The following is a 15,955-nucleotide window of genomic DNA, read 5'->3' on the forward strand; positions in this document are numbered from 1 at the left end:
TCCTCTGCATTTTATATGCAATGACGGCAGCAATGTGCTCCTCCACGGTCTGTCGTGCTCCCAGGACCTCTGTAGCCCTCCAAAAGAGTCCTCCGGTAGCCTCCTCTAGGGCACTCCTCCTACTGTTACTTTCTCTTTTCAGGGGGGGTGGAGGGACCTGCAGATCAGCCAGCCGGCTCGGCCCGGCCACCTCCTGGCTGAGACTTCCCTGTGTATGAAAAAGGGACATGGTTGTAATGTTTTGCTTCATCAATCACAATCCTAAATTAGTACTCCAAACTAACATCTAGTTAACATCATTGATTGGACAAGCAAAAATATTTAGAGGAATGCTATACCTGGCTCAATCTGGGCTCCTCCACATGTTGCCTGGAAGGCCCAGGTTGGGCGTCAGAAGCCTCAGCAGGGGGGGGAAGGAAGCGTGGAAGGAAGACTGGAGAGGGATGGCCTGGGTTCAGTCTGGCCTGCCAGAAAATGCAGCCTGTCGTAGTACAACATCCTGGGGATGTCATCTGCTGCTCCGGATCTCTGTGAATCCAGGACTTTCTTGCGCTCCCTTAGATATGTGCTCCTCAGGCCACCAATTAAGATCTTTAAATAGGTGATGTCTGCCGTGGGGATCACCTGCTTCACAATTTCACACAATTGCACCAGTGCTGCCTTCCTCTTTGCTTGGTTCTTGTAATGGGGGTGTTTAATCTCCCACAGACATGGCAGCTCCCTTAAGATATCTATGAATACTGACATGAAGTCATTGTCTTTCACTAAGATATCCATGTTCACTGCAAGACACAACACAAGACAAAGCCTAATGTCAGACAAAACTCTCCTAATCTTGTTACAATATAGGCTTCAATGTAGAAGCAGTATAGGCACAAGTTTGTCTCTTACCTTCGTTCTTACGATCGGCGCGTCCAATGCTCCTTCCTCCGCTCACAGATCGTACGTAATACGCACGCGTGTTACGCTTTATACACACTGCGCATGCGTGTAACTCCGCCCGCCCCTGACGTTCTTTCTAGTCTATTCCCTGCCCCTTTTCGTTCGGCGCAGTGGGTGAAGAGCACATGGCGGAGTTAGAGCAGGTGCGTGCTAATTGCAGGAACGAGGAGGAGGAGGAGGAGGAAAGCCCGGATCCGGACACGTCACGATCCAGAAGGAGACGTTTTAAGGCCACAAATATGTCCTTTGGGGAGATGTTGGAGATGGTCGACATCATGAAGAAGTCCGACTATGACGGAAAGTATGGGCCTTACCCCAACCCCAACATCAGAAAGGCAAAGATCATGGCGAAAGTGGTCAAAAGCCTTCACAAGAATTTCGGGGTACGACGATCGAAAGATCAGCTCAGGAAGCGGTGGTCAGACCTGAAGTTAAGAGAGCCAGAGCAGTACCGAAAGATCCGGAGAGTGCTGCAAAAAAGTAAGTAGTTGTGCTGTGTTCCTATTCTTTCTGTCTTTATTGCGTTCGTGCTGCTCCATATGCTTTTCTTAATTGTACAGTTTAAAAGGGCAACTTTAATGTTCATGGGCCCATTATTCGTTCGTATCAAACATTTTTCTTTCGGCCTCTAAGAGCCCTTGCACACTGGGGCGGGGGGCGGCGTCGGCGGTAAAACGCCGCTATTATTAGCGGCGTTTTACCGTCGGTATGCGGCCGCTAGCGGGGGGTTTTAACCCCCCGCTAGCGGCCGAGAAAGGGTTAAATACCACCGCAAAGCGCCTCTGCAGAGGCGCTTTGCCGGCGGTATAGCCGCGCCGTCCCATTGATTTCAATGGGCAGGAGCGGTAAGGGAGCGGTATACACACCGCTCCTTCACCGCTCCGAAGATGCTGCTGGCAGGACTTTTTTTACCGTCCTGCCAGCTCATCGCTCCAGTGTGCAAGCCCTCGGGGCTTTCACACTGGGATGACAGCAGCGGCACTTTCGGGGCGGTTTGCAGGCGCTTTTATTAGCGCAATAGCGCCTGCAAACCGCCCCAGTGTGCAAGGGCTCTAAAACACCATTGTTTAGGCCATATGCATTTTCCCACATTTTTTTTGGGCCTACTTGGATGCCAAATAGTTGTTTGTGTAGATGGGTTTGTTACTAGAATGAAATGCCAACTAGATTCTGTGTAAGGAGAGGACACTCAGCAGCTGTTTTCACATCTGGACACTGGAGCACTAGTGTGGGACACAAGAACACCATTTTTATTAGGGGGCCACACAGGTGCTCCAGTGTATACTATAGGGGGGTCTCCATCTGTGAAGCTTGTACTAAACAGGTAAAGTATTGCAGCTTGACAAAGGCCAATAAAAAAAAATACATCTTGGAACTCGGCTAAAATAGACAATTGTACCCCACTTCCAAGCAATGTTTCCTATTTCTAGTTCTGCCATCAAATATCTGTGTGCTAATTATACCATTTTTGTTTTACATAGGGGAGAAAAGACTCGGAGGACACCCCTCATCCGAGGAGACCATAGACCCTCCACCTCTGGAAGAAGGGGAACTAACACCAACACAAGAAGTGCAGGAGGAAGAAGAAGATGTGGTGGAGATTGGCACCACAACAGGTGAGTGTCTGCGACCACAGGCTCAGGTAAAAGAGATGGATGGTGGCAGATTTTTAAGACCTGTTTTTGTTTTCTTTCTCTCTTTTTAGGTGATCGTGATGTTGTGGATCCAGAACGTTTCACATCAGAAAGTGCCCAGATCCTGATCGGGGAGATCATGGGGTGTAATGTCGAACTGCAAAACATACAGCAAAAAATCAATGATGTTATTAAAAAAAATAATAACATCATTGATGTTTTGGGGCGAATTTAAAACCCCACAAAATCACTTTTTGGATTGTGGTCCAATCTTTTAAATTTTTTTGCAATGTTTTGAAAAGCCAAATTTGGAGGATGCACACAGTGTGCCAACATGTGCTATCTGCCATCACGGGAGATCAATGGACACGTTTTGGGGGTGCAACCCCTTCCTCAATTATAAAGTAGCGTTGAGGAAGGGCTTGCTCCCCCAAAACACGTCCCTTGATCCCCCCTGATGGCAGATAGCACATGTTGACATTCGTAAATTGGTGTGCATCTTCCAAATGTGGCTTTTCCAGGGGTGATTTCCCCCCATCTGAACGCTATATCAAACCCAGTTCCTAAATACTGATGTCTGATATAGCCTTCAGGTTTTACCTAATGTGAACTTTGTAAGTTCAAGTTTTTTGGCTTTCTTGTTGGTTTTACACAGGCCTGTTTTATCTGAAATGGACATTTCGATTTTTGATAATGCTACTGCAAAAATTGTTATACAACAAACATGTTGGTTTGTTTTAAAAAACCTTTGGTAAATGCACATGTGATTGTGCAGGTATAAAAAAGTTGCTTACTCAAGAATGTGTGGATTATTGTCTCAACACTACAATACAACACTTTTGGGGTGATGTAATTGCTGTTTTCTGCAAAAATGGGTGTTATTTCCTAAGGGCAAATCCTCTTTGCACTACAAGTGCAGTTTCAGTGCAGTTGTAAGTGCACTTGTAGTGAAATGTGTTTTTGCATTTAGGAAATAACAGCCAACAGTGCTTTGTTTAAGGTTACACAATCACGACATTTTCTGGACTCAACACATTTCTGTCAGGGTCAGCTAAAACAAACACAAGCAGTAAATGTCCACCAAGAATTTCTTTTTTTTTTATTATAAAAAGGCTTCACAGATTTTCTGGCATATTGATAGCCCCCCTACCCGCAAAGAACTCCAGGTAGCGTAACCGGACATCACGGGCACTCAGGGAGGGCAAGCCAGGACGGCCACTTTCAAGCGCCTTCAGTGTGGTTTGATGTAGGATTCCGGCCTCAGGCCCAACTGAGCCAGCATAGTTGGCTGAATGTTTCCTTAAAAAGTTATGTAGAACACAGCACGCCAGTATAATATGGTTCAGTTTATACTCCGCCATATGGATGGGTGTCAGAAATAGTCGGAACCGGCTGGCCAGGATTCCAAATGTGTTCTCCACCACTCTTCGGGCTCTGGCCAGCCGGTAATTAAAAACCCTCTGTTCCGGGGTGAGGGTCCTCATTGGGAATGGCCGCATCAGGTGGTCCCCCAGCGCAAACGCTTCATCAGCAACTAACACAAATGGGAGTCCTTCAACATTGTCCTCTGGAGCTGGCAAGTCCAAGCTGCCATTCTGGAGACGCCTGTAAAACTCCGTCTGGGCGATGACTCCACCATCGGACATCCGGCCATTCTTCCCCACGTCCACATACAGGAAGTCGTAATTAGCCGACACCACCACCAACATCACTATACTATTGAACCCCTTGTAATTATAATAGTACGACCCCGAGTTGGGTGGTGGGACGATGTGGACATGTTTCCCATCAATTGCCCCTCCGCAGTTAGGAAATTCCCACCGCTGAGCAAAGTGGGAAGCCACAGTCTGCCATTCCTGTGGCGCGGAAGGAAACTGTTGAGGAAAAAACAATAAACATTACTATTTTTTCACAGAAACATGGCAAGCAGATTAGGCACAAACATTATGTGGCAACCTCCAGATAGCATTTAGTAAGGGGAATGTAACAAGGCCAAAGTATAAGGTACACCTATCATATTCCCCCTCCCCCCCCTCTCAGGGCCATTTCTAACATTATAGGGGGGGGGGATCTTGGACAGGTAACCCTCTTCACTTCATTGAGAGCTGAATGCCTAAATAATGGGTATTACTTGGAACAGCCCCTCCTTAGTTACGCTATTGGCAGACTACTGGACAGGTAAGAAGTGTCATAATACAAAGATATAAATACACATTGTACACATTTGAGGACATTTGGACATTCTGCTATTACCTATCAAGATAATAATAGAATACAAAAACTTGAAACAGTACCATTGGAAGGTATACAGGCAGGCCCTTGCACTACATGCTTTGGGCAATTCATCCATAAATCTGACCAGTAAAGAGGTGGGTATAGTGTGTATGGGTTTGGCAAAGTCAGCAGATAGATGATTGAGGATACATAGAGAATTGGGATCAGCTGACTTAGCAGTTGGGGGAGGGAGGGTTACAAAAAATTATTTGGGGACACCAAAAAAAAAAGCCTCTGGCACTCTGCCTGAATTTAAATAAAAAATAACATTTCCAAACATTTTAGGGGGTGTTTGGGGTAAAGCACTACTATAGAGCTGATAAAATACATTGTTAAGTGACTACATGAGGTGAATATAGGCCAGGAAAGACCATGCTGGGGAGGTTATTGAAGGGCAAATATGTATGAAGGACCTAAAATAATAATTACATAAAAATCCAGCATGCATGAGGACAAAGGGGACATTCACAGCATATTCCAATCATGGTAATTAGGGAATGAGGAAAGAAATACAATATATTAGCAAACATTCAATACAATAAAATGTGACATTAAAGGATAAAAATCTTACCTTCATATACTCCTTCTGCAGGACCTGGATGATGGCAGAACAGGTCTCTGGGATAATGATACCCAGAGCCTGGGGGGAGATGCCTGTCGAGAACTTCAAGTCCTGCAGGCTTCTCCCTGTCGCCAAATACTGCAGGGTAGCGACCAACCTCTGCTCCGGAGTGATGGCTTGCCTCATGCAGGTATCCTGCCTGCTAATATAGGGGGTCAGCGAAGCCAACAAACGGTGAAACACGGGGTCCGTCATCCTGAGAAAGTTCCTGAAATCATCAGGATTATTCTCACGGATCTCACGGAGCAAAGGCATATGAGAGAACTGGTCACGCTGAAGCAACCAATTCTTGGTCCATGAACTCCTCCCCACCCTGTTCATGGACTGGACTTGTGTCAAGGTCAGGACCCCAACACCAAGCCCCCACACAGCACGAACTCTACGAGGAATTAGCATACGAAACATGGCTAGAAAATGGTCGGCTGCTCAGAAAGAAGTAACAGAACGCACTGAAGAACAGCAAGGCCTGTGAAGAGCGACCTGAAAACCAGTAACGAACGAACAAGAATACAATGACTACTTAAAGTCACGCGGAACTTGCTTGCACGCATTGAAGAGCAGATACAAACCCACAAGCACAAACTGAACGGCAGAAAACGATCTGAAAGCCACGAGTCTGAAAAAGCGCGAATCGTCTCTCACCAAACTTTTACTAACACGAGATTAGCAAAAGGAGCCCAAAGGGTGCCGCGCTTGGTTCTGAACCGGCCTTTTCTAGTCTAGTCGTACGTGGTGTACGTGACCGCGTGGTTGGCGATCGGAAATTCCGACAACTTTGTGCGACCGTGTGTAGACAAAAAAAGTTTGACCAACATCCGTCGGAAAAAATCCTAGGATTTTGTTGTCGGAATGTCCGAACAAAGTCCGACCGTGTGTACGCCCTATAACACTAATCAATTCGGCCTGTCTTTTACATCTGTATACAATAGAGAAAGCCTATCCTTTTTAGATCTGGAACTTTTTCACGAAAATAACCGTATTCTCACCCGCAATTATACTAAATCCACTGCGGGTAACTCATATTTACATTTTGACAGCTGCCATCACCCACAGTGGGTCAAGAATATACCCAAAGGTCAGTTTTGTAGACTAAGACAAAACTGCACTAGAGATTGCGATTACATTTCTCAAAGTGTACATCTTAAAAACAAATTTTTGGAAAAGGGATATCCTGATAAATTAGTGGATCAGGCCTATACCACTTATCTTCCAGGCAAAAAACCTAAGACCAAATAACAACCCGACAATGAGACTGTACGTTTTGTTACCAGATATCATGATAAATATAAGAAAATGGAGCATATTCTCTATAAACATTGGAACATTTTAAAACAAGACCCTCTCTTGAATACTAATCTTGTTAAATACCAATTTTGTTATCTCATGTCCTGTGCGCTGACATATGTATATAGATTCTGCTTGGCATGTGGGGGGAGGGTGGGGTGGAGGAGAGGAGGAGAGCCGATGGAAGATGAACCACTGTGCTATGGTGGTGGAAGAGGGAGCGGCACGGCATACTGCCAACTGTTCCGTGCTCCCCCTACCTCTGGAGAGACAAGAGAAACTTCTGTCCAGGTGGGGGATGTTTAAAAAGAAAAACCCCCCTTCCAACATCTTACCCGAGGCTTGGGACTGGAGGAAGCCTGCAGCTTCTACTGACACAGAGCGAGACTGACAAGCATGTAACAGGTACGTGCTCTTGACAGCCCCCGTTGGCGTTTTTAGGCATGACAACATTTACTTAAAGGAGAAAACCCATAAGAATTAAAAAAATTCCTTAGGAATCTCCACTTACCTTATCCTGGTGCAGGGTTCTGTGGTAAACCAAACAGACCCAATCTTCACCCCTCACGGTGGGCTCCGTTAGAAAACCTTCAAGGACCAGGGCCCCTTTTTATCGAGGGTTCCACATCCTTGGACCCGTATAGCACCCCGCCAGGAAATATGGCTGAAAAAACCAAAGCACTGGATCCCGGGGTCCAGCACTCTAAAAAGAGAAGTGTTACAGGCTAAACCTCTTCCGACACGAGGCCCGGGTACCATTAAATTCGGCCTGAAAAGACACTTTGAATGGATCTGGCTGCATTGCTTGCCCCAGCAAGGATTACTCCAGCGGAGCTCAGCACAGCACATCTTTAGTCGTGACCAACACCTTAGACACTGGCGAAAAAAAGGAGGTACTCCTGGTAAGGGGAGGGGTTATATAGGGAGTTAAACTTCCTGTCTAGGGTGTGCCAGTGTCCATCACCTAAAGGTGGCCTATATAACCCATACAGTTATTACTGTGGCTCTGTGTCCCGTGATGTACGATAAAGATATAGAACTAGGCAGACAGCAATACAGAAAGAGGGCCTAAGCTGAATGCAGCAATCTTTATCTTGTAGCAACTGCTGTCTCCTATGGCAACAACTTCTCACACAGTATAGTACTGTGCGAGAAGTTGTAGTACTTTAACTCACAGTAGCCTACTGTAGATCTTCCAGCTTAACTCACAGTATCCCACTGTAGATCCTCAAGCACAGCTTGCCGTCTCTCACTAGACTTCTTGGACTCTCAGCCACCCGCAGGATTCCCTGAGCTTCACCCACAGCTAACCGCTGTACTTTATCTTCAAGCTTTACTTACAGCTACCCGCCGTACTCCTTCAAGCTTTACTCACAGCTACCCGCTACATTCCCAGATGAGTCTCCACTGAAGCTTTCCCATTTACTTCACTGTCCCCGGCTAGTGAAGCGTCTGCTCTGGTATTCCTTCAGAACTTCATCCCTTACAAACTTGATCCAGCAACAGGAATAGTCATCCCTTTGTAGCAACTACTTCTTCTTTACCTCCGGCAACAGTCAGGTTCTCCTCGGGCTGAGCCTCTAACACATGGTTCCGCCCCAAGCTTCAGGCTTAACATTGGCTGCTCCTCTCTTTTGGAACCCTGAACTGCTGGAGAGGCCTTAAGTACACCTAGCATACAGCATGCCAAGCAACCAGGAGCTGCTCGACGCACACCCAGCCAGGTCGCAGCCTTGGGTGGGAAGAACCCTGATCACCTGATTCCTCCCAAATAAATAGCCTATCCGAGCATACACAGCGGTTAAATAAACTCCGGCTATTTACCCATCACCTGAATTTATGGTAATCTATCATTCCAATGCCAAAAGCAACAGTGCCACCTATTGACAAAAGAGAGACTACACTAAAACTCAGACTTAGGACAGAAATCAGTGGATCAACCTACCAAGTAGCCAGGCTAATTACCACCAAGCGCAACTATTATTATTAGCAGCCCTGTTTAGAACCAGGGTACTACAATAAGGTCATCGGAGTAATAGTGCATTCAGTAACAGCAGAAATAGAAGCGAGACAAAATTATCCAGGAGTAACCTTAGAGGTTGTATATGGGGAGAAAGAGTCTGCGTTACTTAAGAAGGGGGAAGCTTCATTATTAGCGGAGAGAGAAGAAATGAAAAGAAAGAAAGGGAGTGGGAGTTCACAAGGGTGGCCTGACCTGCCAGAAAGACATACAGTGATAACAATGTAGAGTGCGCTACTATAGTAGAAGGACTGTTTGATCAAAGGTTGGTGGTAAGCAGTGAGTGATCCAGGGTTGCCACATTGTGGCAAATTTGGAGACCTGATCTTCTTCGATGGCTTCCATTTTGGCATGTATCATGATGGGTTTTTCTTTTCACTTTCAATGATAATGGTAAACAGGACAAATAGAAAGGGTGAATCTTCTTAATGGGGGGCACAGACAGCAATAAAAACTGACAGGTGTTCTAATCCACCTCCACTCTATCCAAAACTAAAAAAGTTTTGTCTTTAGTTATACTTTAAGAAGTGTTTGTATAAAAATCAAATTATTAAACTAGAAATATAATTTAAGTGCACAAATTGCAGAATACAATTTTCACTTTTGATATTAGGCCTACCTTAGTTACCAAGAACACATTTTTGCTATCATATTATTTCTGAACACCAAGTACTATTTTACCATGCTTACTACGACTACACTGGTTAAACCACATTACAACAGTCCCATCCCCATCTGCCTCACCTCAAGGGAAGAAGGAGGTGGGGGTGCACTTTGAGATTTTTGCCTTGGGTATCAAAGGCCCTTGTCCTAGCTTTGACCTCATCGTGAATCCATTCTGTTGAAAAAGAACAATTAGAGTTGTGTACAATAAAATATCAGAACTGGAGTTTCAATACTTAGGTTTGTCAACAATGCCATTTAGAAAGGACTTGTAGAGTTCCCATCTGAATACTGGTATTTCTTAGTGAATACGCCTCTTGTGAGGCAATAGATTCGCTAAGCACTGCCTGACAGTTGTCAGTGACTGGGACAGAAATCCCTGCTACTGGTGAATCCATTCTGTTGAAAAAGAACAATTAGAGTTGTGTACAATAAAATATCAGAACTGGATTTTCAATACTTAGGTTTGTCAACAATGCCATTTAGAAAGGACTTGTAGAGTTCCCATCTGAATACTGGCATTTCTTAGTGAATACGCCTCTTGTGAGGCAAAGGGTTCGTTAAGCACTGCCTGACAGTTGTCAGTGACTGGGACAGAAATCCCTGCTACTTGATGAAATAGGAACTTTTCATGTTTGCTTGTGTAAGCTTTGCTGACAATGATGATCTAATGGAGTGCTGGGCACAGACACAAAATTCTTTAGTGTCATCCACTGAATGGCATAAAAGCACCTTTCTAGTTCTAAGAAAAAAAAAGAGATAAAGGCATATCATTTTGTTAAGCAATGTCAACCCTATTATTTTAAAGTTTACCTGAGGGTCATTTTAGCCCATAAGAGGGCCAGAGGTTCATAAAGTAGGCACCAGCTGTTGCATATATTGTGTTTTTTAGCTTTGGATAGAGAGGGGAAGGGTTAGACCCGTCTGTCTGTGGGAAGATTTAACCTCTCTATTTGCTCTGGTGACCCAAACTACCAAGAAAGAACATAAGGGAAAATATCAGATTTTGGAGCTGTTGAGAGAGTAAGAGGTGAGGGGAAATGTTCTGGTGTAAACAAGAATTCCTCTCACTTTGGGGAGATTCTTCACACTTCTTGTAGCATCTCCAAGATAGGACATAAAGGGAAATTCACAGGCAGCAATAAATAAATTTAAAGGGGTTTCAACCCTTCCCTACGAAAAATAAAATTTTGACTAAACATACATGTAAAACTGAATGGCCCTCCTTGTTACTTGTGTCTCACATATAACAAAGTACAGTATCCAACGCATACAGATGTAACACTTAGCGCCGGTTCACATTAGAAGCGGCACGACTTGCAGGTCGCCTCACCGAGGCGACCTGCACACGACTGCCGCGGCGACTTGCAAGACAACTTCTGTATAGAAGTCTATGCAAGTCGCCCCCAAAGTAGTACAGGAACCTTTCTTCTAAGTCGGAGCGACTTGCGTCGCTCCGATTAGAACGGTTCCATTGTACAGAACGGGAGGCGACTTGTCAGGCGACTTGTCAATTCGCAAAAAAAAATACTGATAATACAGAGAGCACTCTATATATAAATATATATATATATATATATTTATATATATATATATATGTATATATATATATATATATATATATATATATATATATATATATATATATATATATATATATATATATATACATATATATATATATACATATATATATATATATATATATACATATATATATATATATATATATATACATATATATATATATATATATACATATATATATATATATATATATATATATATATATATATATATATATATATATACACATACAGTTGTGCTCATAAGTTTACATACCCTGGCAGAATAATAAATTATTGGCCATTTTTCAGAGAATATGAATGATAACACAAAAACATTTCTTTCACTCATGGTTAGTGTTTGGCTGAAGCTATTTATTATCAATCAACTGTGTTTACTCTTTTTAAACCATAATGGCAACAGAAACTACCCAAATCACCCTGTTTAAAAGTTTACATACCCTGGCGATTTTGGCCTGATAACATGCACACAAGTTGACACAAAGGAGTTTGAATGGCTATTATAGGTAACCATCCTCACCTGTGATCTGTTTGCTTGTAATTAGTGTGTGTGTATAAAAGGCCAATGCTTGTCTGGACTCCTAACAGACCCTTGCATCTTTCATCCAGTGCTGCACTGACGTTTCTGGATTCTGAGTCATGGGGAAAGCAAAAGAATTGTCAAAGGATCTGCGGGAAAAGGTAGTTGAACTGTATAAAACAGGAAAGGGATATAAAAAGATATGCAAGGAATTGAGAATGCCAATCAGCAGTGTCCAAACTCTAATCAAGAAATGAAAAATGAGGGGTTCTGTTAAAACCAAACCACAGTCAGGTAGACCAACTGAAATTTCAGCCACAACTGCCAGGAAAATTGTTCGGGATGCAAAGAAAAACCCACAAATAACTTCAGTGAAATACAGGACTCTCTGAAAACATGTGGTGTGGCTGTTTCAAGATGCACAATAAGGAGGCACTTGGAGAAAGATTGGCTGCATGGTCAAGTCGCCAGAAGAAAGCCATTACTGCGCAAATGCCACAAACTATCCCACTTACAATACACCCAACAGCACAGAGACAAGCCTCAAACCTTCTGGCACAAAATCATTTGGAGTGATAAACCAAAATTGGCCACAACCATAAACACTACATTTGGAGAGGAGTCAACAAGGCCTATGATGAAAGGTACAGAGGTGGATTGCTGATGTTTTGGGGATGTGTGAGCTACAAAGGCACAGGAAATTTGGTCAAAATTGTTGGCAAGATGAATGCAGTATGTTATCAAAAAATACTGGAGGAACATTTGCATTCATCAGCCAGGAAGCTGCGCATGGGATGTACTTGGACATTCCAACATGACCATGATCCAAAACACAAGGACAAGTCGACCTCTCATTGGCTACAGCAGAATAAAGTGAAGGTTCTGGAGTGGCCATCTCAGTCTCCTGACCTCAATATCATGGAGCCACTCTGGGGAGATCTCAAACGTGCAGTTCATGCAAGACAGCTAAAGAATTTACAGGAACTGGAGGCTTTTTGCCAAGAGGAATGGGCAGCTTTACCATCTGAGAAGATAGAGAGCCTCATCCACAAATAACAGAAAAGACTTCAAGCTGTCATTGATGTTAAAAGGGGCAATACACGGTACTATGAACTGGGGTATGATCAGGGTCATTTGGGTAGTTTCTGGTGCTATTATTATTTATAAAGAGTAAACAAAGTTGATTGATAATAAATGGCTTCAGCCAAACACTAACCTTGAGTGAAAAAAATGTTTTCGTGTTATCATTCATATTCTCTGAAAAATGGCCAGGAAGTCATAAATTCTCCCAGGGTATGTAAACTTATGAGCACAACTGTATATATATATATATATATATATATATATATATATATATATATATATATATATATATATATATATATATATATATTCTTTTTTGAGCTTCCTAACCATAGCAACAAACGGATTGCTTTGGATGAAGGTGGATTGGAGGACATCTGGATTGAGCAAAGGGGGAACACTACTCCTGGCATTTAACACCCTGTTTAAGGAAAGCGCATGAAACCTAATTTACATTGGGTCAGGTGACAAGGTGAGAGTATTGAATTGTTGGTGATGGGATTTGCACTGTACAAGGTGGAAGATGCAGGGATTTACAGCACATAGCTGTATTGATAAGTGTACATGGTACAAGAGGAAGAGAGTAATAATGGACACTCGATTAATAATTGAAGAACCTTTACTACTGACATGTTTAGTTGAAATGTAGACACATTTTTTGAACAACACTGGCTTATTTTTTATATCATCGTATATAGTACTGCACAGCATTTATTGATCTATGACACGGCAAGTGTGTTTATCATTCGCACAGCCAACATGAATCTTCACTGTAGTTTGTCCAATATGCTTATTCCCTAGAATCCTCAATGCCATAAAGTGGCAATAATGTGGTATTTTCCTGAATTTAGGAAATTCAGAAAAATACTGCATTATGGCCACTAGATGGAGATGATACTGGTAAACAATCATATTAGGCAAATTATGGTGAAGATTTGTGAAGGCTCTGCGAATGATTGACACATTTAGTATAGCAATGTTTTTTATAAACAAAGTGGACCTAGCATGGAATATAATGTTAAGTGCATGCATGCTAAATAATCTGTACAAATAACACTTATAGGTATTCAATATCTCTCAGAAATCACAGTACTTTGCCTAACAATGCTTCATCTGCATTTGTTTCCAGAAGGATAGGACCATCATTATTTAGGCATTATCCAGAACACATATTATTATCCTGACAGGTTTACCTTAATATAATATATTGCTTCTTGTTCCTTTATTACACTTGATTTTCTATTTACCTCCTTGACTTTGCTAATGTTAGATAAATATTGCCTCATTGGTGAATTCAGGATGATGACAGATCCCAAGATGTGATACAAATAGGCTGGAGCATTCACACACTAGGCAGAACTCTAGGTGACTTACACAAGAAAGAAGAGCATCCAATTGCTGGTGGTAAGTGCCAACATAAATCTATTTTTGATTACTTTACAGGTTACACTTTACAATGGTAAATAAGCACCAGGATGTATGAGGAATTTTTAAACGCTAAACATGTTCATGTACTTAATGAAATACAGAGACTGCTAGTTTCCTGGCTGTCATACTGAATTAATTGCAGACAATCTCAGCATTCCCAATTCTACCAAATTTGGCTGTATGTTATCAGCTCTCAGACTTGTTTGTATTGTAGGAGAGGAGAGTCAGGCTGATAAACCTTCTGGTTTAACAGATCTGGTTACAGAGGCATTTGACTGCTACACAGGTGCAATAAAATATCACACATGATAAAAGTAGGCTACAAATAAAATATGTTAAAGTTATTGAAAATCTTAAACTTTTCTAACAATTTTCCCTAAGACTTAAGCATGTTTCTACACAGATTATGAACTGTATTGACATTGTTACAACCAGTCTGTCATTACTCCTTAAAGCTTATTTTATGTTTCCAGTGGTGACTGTACACACATTATTGTTTTTAGCTTAATTTACCTTACTATTTCTTGGCTGTTACTACTTGATTTCTGATAGGGGAATGATGTTTGGACAGACCCAGCCCATTAGCGGCTGTGCTTGAACACTGCTTCCCTTTAGGCAGGGAGCAGGTGATTAATACTGTGTATTTCCACTTTTGAAGTCAAATGTGAGAAGACCACACTATAGGTTTGTTATGTGTTTATTTTCACATAGCATGCCTAAACAAAATGTAAAACATATTTCTTACCTTTTGGATGTTTCTAAGGAGAAGGTTTTGTTTTATCATGTGGTTTTTTATCATTACGTGATAGTTTACATTTTTGGGGTTTTATTTGGCAAAAAGAAATCACCCAAAGACTTGTAAAAACAAAAACTTGGAGGTATAAAACACTTAGGTAATGACAGATACAGATAACAAATGTAATAATATTAGAAAATGTAACAAGAATACTTACCTATAGATGCCTTTTGCCAAGGAGTCCCACCCGCTTCTATTGCGGCTTGGCACAGATGTCGTCATCCCAACCATAGAGTCTGGATCCCCTAGGTGCCTGGACTAACACCCAACTCAGCCTCTCAGTGAGCCGCTGAGAGACTGAGCTGGCCGGCCCCGCCCCCTACACAGCCATGTGCTACAATGAGTGAGAAGGGGGCAGAGCAGAGATCTGTGATTGACAGTCTAGAGATCTCTGCTCAGGGAGCTCTGAAAACCAAGTGATCGGCCGGACAGATGCATCATCAGACCAATGCTGCATCCACCTAGGTAAGTATAAATCTGCAAAAAAAACAATTCCTTTACTCTTCTTATAAATTATAAGCTGCCTCCCCAGTGTAAATAAATAAACTTGTTAAAAAATTGAAACCAATAGGGGGCGCTACAAAAAAATATCAATCTCAAATGTCCTTATTAGTAACAGAATTCCAATACCAAATGTGAACTACCAACTCTCTTGTTTACCAATCCTAAAAAGACATATCCGTATACCATTTATAAGTGAATATACACATATAATTGGCAGACTCTGAGACTTCAACAGGAGGACAGGCATGCAGGGAAAGGTATCCAGCAAAGCACCACATCTGCATGAGTAGGAATGCTGTCTCCTATGGCAACAATCTTTAACAGTTCCTAACACAAAGTTTAACAGTTCCTTCACTTCCACTACCATCACTTCTTGTAGTTCTTCAACCCACTGAGCTCCCAGGCTCTCACTAGACTAAATGATTCACTGTCACTGAATCCCTTGAGCTCCTCCAATCTTCCTCAAGCGTCACCCCTGCCTCTCTGCCGAGTCCCTAGCTTGACACTCAAGATACTTCTCAAGCTTCACCCCACTGGCCTGCTCAGTTCCTGGCTTGACAAACAAGGCTGCTCTACAAGCATCACCTCTGCTGGCTGGG

At 42.5% G+C, this 15,955-nt stretch overlaps 1 protein-coding gene and 1 long non-coding RNA gene across 2 annotated transcripts in view; one reads left to right on the plus strand and one right to left on the minus strand.

Annotated features, from left to right (window-relative positions):
* Window positions 1–3,697: 3,697 nt before the first annotated feature.
* Window positions 3,698–15,150, minus strand: LOC141144589 (uncharacterized). Its single transcript, XR_012244425.1, has 3 exons — window positions 15,010–15,150; window positions 9,521–9,614; window positions 3,698–4,450 (listed from the first exon to the last, which is right to left on the minus strand). It is a non-coding gene; the product is annotated as an uncharacterized lncRNA (long non-coding RNA).
* Window positions 13,897–15,955, plus strand: part of TGM4 (transglutaminase 4) — a 60,089-nt gene continuing 58,030 nt past the window's right edge. Inside the window, exon 1 of the mRNA XM_073630419.1 lies at window positions 13,897–14,032. The gene's annotated coding sequence lies outside the window, so the exon portion shown is untranslated. The remainder of the gene's footprint in view (window positions 14,033–15,955) is intronic.

Source organism: Aquarana catesbeiana, linkage group LG05 (genome assembly GCF_042186555.1).
Source record: "Aquarana catesbeiana isolate 2022-GZ linkage group LG05, ASM4218655v1, whole genome shotgun sequence".
NCBI lineage: Eukaryota > Metazoa > Chordata > Amphibia > Anura > Ranidae > Aquarana > Aquarana catesbeiana.